Genomic DNA, 6,175 nt, shown 5'->3' with positions numbered 1-6,175 from the left:
CTTCTTTCACAGTTGCTGCCTTCCTGCTCAAGTCAAGAACAAGTGACATCGCATCATTCTTAAGGTGTTATCGCCGTTTGCACAATTCTTTGAATGCACTTGACTTGCTTGTCTGCACTTTTATCTTGCTCTACTGCATTTCTTACTCTACTGCATTTCTTACTCTACTACACTTCTTACCCTACTACACTTTTTAACTTGCCCTAATACACTTAACTAACTTGTTTGCACTCGACTTGCACTTAACTTACTTGGTTTGCACTCGACTTGCACTTAACTAACTTGTTTGCACTCGACTCGCACTTAACTTACTTGGTTTGCACTCGACTTGCACTTAACTTACTTTTTTTTGTCTTCAGGTCTCCACACTCTGTTCCCATCCGACTCCTACTGGTTTGAAGAAGAATTTCAAGACATCAAGCTTTGTACTTTTGCTCTGAAAGAAAAACAAATAAAGTTGAACAGAAAAACAAACTTCTTTCTTCTAACATTTTATTATTCAATTTTATTTAAATTTTATTTTTTAATTTTTTATTTGATTTTTTTTTGGGTGTGGCTATGCAAATGACTAGCCAGGTATTGGTGGAGAACTTAAATTAAGTTCACTGATTGGTTTAGAATAAGGAAGTAATAAATGAGTGCTGCCAGTTGATTGGTTCTCTGGGAGGGGGGTGTCCATTCACTGATTGGTGTAGAATCAGGAAGTGGAAGGTGAGTGCTGCCACCTGATTGGTTCTCTGGGAAGGGGCGTCTATTCACTGATTGGTGTAGAATCAGGAAGTGGGGAGGTGAATACTGCCATCTGATTGGTTCTCTCGGAATGGGTGGGCTTTATTCAGGGGGGGCTGGCTTTGTAGCGGGAGGCGGGGTTTCGGTCCAAAAAACGCCGTTTTTTGGAAAAAAGGGGCGTGTCCGGCCAAATGCCGGGCTGTGATTGGCTGTCCCGGTGGGCGAGGCCAGGGCGGGGCTAAATCCAAATTTGCATAGATTTGCATAGAGGGGAGGTGGCTAAATCCAATTTTTAAGGCTTCTGATTGGATGGCCGAAACGTGACACGACTTGTTGCCGGGACGATTTTCTGCTTTTCTGAGGCCCCGTTTTCCGAGAGCTCTTTTTGGTGGACGTTTTGTGCCCCAAAAAGACACATTTTGAAGGAAAACATCTATTTTAAACTTAGTAAGGATGCATTTAGCAAGAAAAGACGAAGACTGATTCAATTTCAACAGTATATTGTTCGCAAAAAAGGGCCTTTTTGACATTCTGACGGCATCAGATGCCACTGCAGACGCTGAAACGTAAGACGTCACATACCCAGCCAGGTCACGCCAGGTCACGCCAGGTCACGCCAGTGCCCAGAAGCCATCGGGCTGCAGCACGGGCCCGTCCGGAGGCGCCGTGTACGTCCAAAACGTCCCCCATCCTGTCAAGAAGACGACAACGAGAGAAGTCAGTGACCATTCTAGCATTCATACCACATTACAGTCACATAATTAGTCTACTGATCATGATAAGTAACCTTACATGAGATGATGCAAGCGCCAAAATAGCATTGGCATCACCAACAAATAAATAGCCTACCAATATGTACATGTAACGATACAGAAGATGATGCGGGCGCAAAAATAGCATTGACATAATGAACAAATAAATAGCATTAGCATCATGAACAAATAATTAGCCTACCAATGTTTACATCTAACTGTACATAAGGTGATGTGAGTGCAAAAATAGCATTAGCATCAGTGACCATTCTAGCAGTTATATGACATTACAGTCACATAATTAGCCTAGCAATGTTTATATGTAACCTGACATACAATGATGCCTGAAAATAGTATTAGCATCTTGGACTGTATGACCTAGAATTACATTATTATTTTGAGCTCTACACGGGTGGTCAAATAAATGTGATTCTAATTCAAGCTATTCGATTACTAGCATGATAAATAAATCTTAAAAACATTCTTTTCAATTCAAATATACATTGAATGGAGCATTTCCCACCTTTGTTAGCACTTGTGTGGCGCAGGTTGATGGATGTGGAAGCAACTCCATTTTCCGGGCCTCCACTCCTGTAAACAAAATGACATTTTTGGTTAGCACTAATCCAATTGGACTCAGATCGCATGTTTTAAACACAAAACATTGAGGAAAAAGCCATTTTTTGCCGACCAGAGACCTCTGAGGCCCCTATAAATGTGGCCTTTTGCACACTTTGCCTGAAATGGGACTCTACTGACCACAAATAGAGGATGTGCACATTGTTAAAAGGTGCACATCATATTTTGAGCAACTTTGGACACGTATCAGGTACGATTGTGGGTTTTGGAGGCCAAAGGTCTAAGGAGGGAACCCCTCCACTTAGTCACAATCACTGGAGCGCCTATGAAATCGGTCTACTCAGGCCAACTGTCTATGAACACAACACTAAAATCTCACCAAATATGAACAACAATTGGAAAAAGTATACAAGGGGCTCAAAATGGGCAATATGGACACAACGCCATCAACACGGCACATCATAATCACTTATTTAAGCTTTGAAGGGCAAGAAAAGAGGATGCGCATGCCCATGAAATTTTACATACATCCCACCCACCCAAGAATAGTAGTCAATTAATAGTCAATGTAACAATTTCAATTAATAGTCAATGTAACAATTTCATCAAATGTCAACATTGTTCAATGCATTATTTTCAGTCAGGCTTGTCCTCATGCTAGATCCTTTAAAAGCAAGACAAATTACACATTCTTCAAAAACAAAGGTCAATATTTGAGCCATGTTGTCATTGATTGGGGAAATGAATGGGGTCATTCAATTGTGGAGGTTGGCAAAATAATTTGATCTGATCTGGGTTTGGAGGATCAAGCTGAACAGAAAACAAGTACACGTTTTACGAGTAGAAATATTCACCAAGAAGCGTTTGTAGTAGACATTTGCAGCATTGCTTACCTTATTCCTGACTTTCCTTGTACAGCCTGCAACGAGTGCACAAAATCAGCCCAAAAAACTTGAAAAAACTCCCTTCTTGCGGACTACTATTCGTGTAATCTATCAAACGTGACTCGGTTGTATTTACTGTAAATTCCCCCATTTAGATCATGCAATAAAACGCCGAAAAAACAGTTTACAAACAAAAGAACACGCAATGAATTCGTCTCCCACTTCCTGGGTTTCTCTCTGACGTCAGTCCGGGGAACTCCAGGATATAGCGCATGCGTAAATTCCCTCGTGTGGAATGACATCAACGACTTCCTTATTCGAATCATCTTCTTCTTCTTTCAATAAACAGTGCTTTGCAAACAACCGTTGGGATCATTGCGCCGTCCTGTGGACTAGAAGTGTAATGACGGCCCCGTTTAACATAAACGATTTTGTGTGTTCACAATAAATAGGATTCTGACCAATACTAATACATAGGATTTATGACTTGGAGTAATAAGAAATATAAACTAAATACTTTGGTTATGAATACTAATACGTGGTAGTATGTGTATGTTTTTACTGTGCTAAAAATTAAATAAAAGTAATTGCAGAATAGTAAGCACCATAAGACAAAATGTACACAACATCATTTTATTGAAAGACATTAGATGAACATAGTTAAACATGAAGTCTTTCCATAATTCACATATATTGTTGCAGCTCTCTCAATGGTGCTGACCTGATGGAAAAAGAAGAAGGAACTTAGTTGAGTCTTTTTTTTTAATAAATAGGTACCTATGGAATAATATAACAATACATAATGTATATACAAGACATCGGAACATAAGTCCTTTTTAAAATAAAAAAAACAACAAAATATTAATGCTCCACTCATTGTCCTCTCTGACCCTACCCATCCAAACCCAAGGCCACGCCCTCTCCCTGTCATACATTACTGATTTTCATGCTGGGCGTGGCACTGTCCCGCTGTCGTTTCACCTTGGACTTGCCCGCTTCGACGTCATGGGACGGCGGCGTTTTAGCTTTGAACACCTTGTCGAAGAAGGTAAAGTTGGCCACGTAGCCCCCTGACGCGCTCAGCGACATGACGGGTGGGAACTCGTAGCCCCAGAGGTACTTCGAAAAAAAAACAACATAGGTACCTATGTCGTTTTTATGGGAAAAAACGACATAGGTACCTATGTCGTTTTTATGGAAAAAAACGACATAGGTACCTAAGTCGTTTTTATCGAAAAAAAAGCGACATAGGTACCTATGTCGTTTTTTTCCATAAAAACCACATAGGTACCTATGTCTTATGTTTTTATGGAAAAAAACAACTTAGGTACCTATGTCGTTTTTCCCATAAAAACGACATAGGTACCTATGTCGTTTTTATGGAAAAAGAACGAAATAGGTACCTATGTCGTTTTTATGGAAAAATACGACATAGGTACCTATGTCGCTTTTATGGAAAAAAAGGACATAGGTACCTATGTCGTTTTTATGGATAAAAAGGACATAGGTACCTATGTCGTTTTTATCGAAAAAAAGCGACATAGGTACCTATGTCGTTTTTTTCCGATAAAAACGACATAGGTACCTATGTCGTTTTTTTTCCATAAAAACGACATAGGTACCTAAGTCGCTTTTATGGGAAAAAAACGACATAGGTACCCATGTCGTTTTTTTCCATAAAAACGACATAGGTACCTTATGGTTTTCCAAGTGGAGGCCTGGGGGCCAAATCTGGCCCGCCGCATCATTTTGTGCGGTCCGAGAAAGATGTTTTTTAAACAGCACAATGCACCTCTATAGGTGTCAAAGTGGAGGTCCGGGGGCCAAATCTGGCCCGCCGCATCATTTTGTGCGGCCCGAGAAAGTAATAATGGTTTACTTTCTCGGGCCGCACAAAATGATGCGGCGGGCCAGATTTGGCCCCCGGGCCTCCACTTTGACACCAATAGAGGTGCATTGTGCCTTTTAAAATATCCTCATGGTTTACTTTCTCGGACCGCACAAAATGATGCGGCGGGCCAGATTTGGCCCCCGGGCCTCCACTTTGACACCAATAGAGGTGCATTGTGCCTTTTAAAATATCCTCATGGTTTACTTTCTCGGACCGCACAAAATGATGCGGCGGGCCAGATTTGGCCCCCGGGCCTCCACTTTGACACCAATAGAGGTGCATTGTGCCTTTTAAAATATCCTCATGGTTTACTTTCTCGGACCGCACAAAATGATGCGGCGGGCCAGATTTGGCCCCCGGGCCTCCACTTTGACACCAATAGAGGTGCATTGTGCCTTTTAAAATATCCTCATGGTTTACTTTCTCGGACCGCACAAAATGATGCGGCGGGCCAGATTTGGCCCCCGGGCCTCCACTTTGACACCAATAGAGGTGCATTGTGCCTTTTAAAATATCCTCATGGTTTACTTTCTCGGACCGCACAAAATGATGCGGCGGGCCAGATTTGGCCCCCGGGCCTCCACTTTGACACCAACAGAGGTGCATTGTGCTGTTTAAAAAACATCTTTCTCGGACCGCACAAAATGATGCGGCGGGCCAGATTTTAACAATGACGCTTATATGAAGCGGATGAGTCCACTCACCTCATCTGGCCATGATTCCGACACGCTCAACAGTCGCACCTTCGTATCTTGTTTCTTTTGACCGCATAGTACGCTTAAAAAGACTACATTTACCTAAAATTATGCGTAGAAGGATTGTTTTGAACGGCTGCTGGTTACCAAGACTTCCGCATTGGAGGATCTTCTTCTTTCAATAAGGGTGCTTTGCAAGCAACCGTTGCAACTACGATGCCCTCGTGTGGACCGGAGATGTAAAGACGGCACTGGTTCTCATAAACGACCATGAATCGACTTTCTGTTTTAGGATGTTTTTTAAACAGCACAATGCACCACTATTGGTGTCAAAGTGGAGGTCCGGGGGCCAAATGTGGCCCGCCGCATCATTTTGTGTGGTCCGAGAAAGTAAACCATCAGGATATATTAAACAGCACAACGCACCTCTATTGGTGTCCAAGTGGAGGTCCGGGGGCCAAATCTGGCCCGCCGCATCATTTTTTGCGGTCCGAGAGAGTAAACCACGAGGATATTTTAAATGGGACAATGCACCTCTATTGGTGTCTAAGTGGAGTTCCGCGGGCCAAATCTGGCCCGCCGCAACACATTGTGCGGTCCAAGAAAGACGTTTTTAAACAGCACAATGCACCTCTATTGGTGTCA

Source organism: Stigmatopora nigra, chromosome 20, assembly GCF_051989575.1.
Source record: "Stigmatopora nigra isolate UIUO_SnigA chromosome 20, RoL_Snig_1.1, whole genome shotgun sequence".
Classification (NCBI taxonomy): Eukaryota; Metazoa; Chordata; class Actinopteri; order Syngnathiformes; family Syngnathidae; genus Stigmatopora; species Stigmatopora nigra.
The sequence above is the reverse complement of the archived record's forward strand: the minus strand, read 5'-3'. Positions refer to the sequence as shown.